The sequence below is a fragment of the Crocuta crocuta genome, unplaced genomic scaffold (genome assembly GCF_008692635.1).
Source record: "Crocuta crocuta isolate KB4526 unplaced genomic scaffold, BGI_CrCroc_1.0 scaffold216, whole genome shotgun sequence".
In the NCBI taxonomy this organism is placed as follows: Eukaryota; Metazoa; Chordata; class Mammalia; order Carnivora; family Hyaenidae; genus Crocuta; species Crocuta crocuta.
In genome coordinates this window covers 6,779,212-6,779,430 of record NW_027531504.1, presented here as the reverse complement: position 1 = coordinate 6,779,430, position 219 = coordinate 6,779,212, and positions in this window count along the sequence as shown.

Below are 219 nucleotides of genomic sequence, written 5' to 3'. Positions count from 1 at the left end.
AACTGATCCCATTCACAATTGCACAAAAAACCATAAAGTACCTAGGAATAAACCTAACCAAAGATATAGGAGATCTATATGATGAAAACTATAGAAAACTTATGAAGGAAATTGAAGAAGACACAAAGAAATGGAAAAACATTCCATGCTTATGGATAGGAAGAATATAGTTCAAATGTCATTATTACCCAAAGCAACCTACACATTCAATGCAATCCC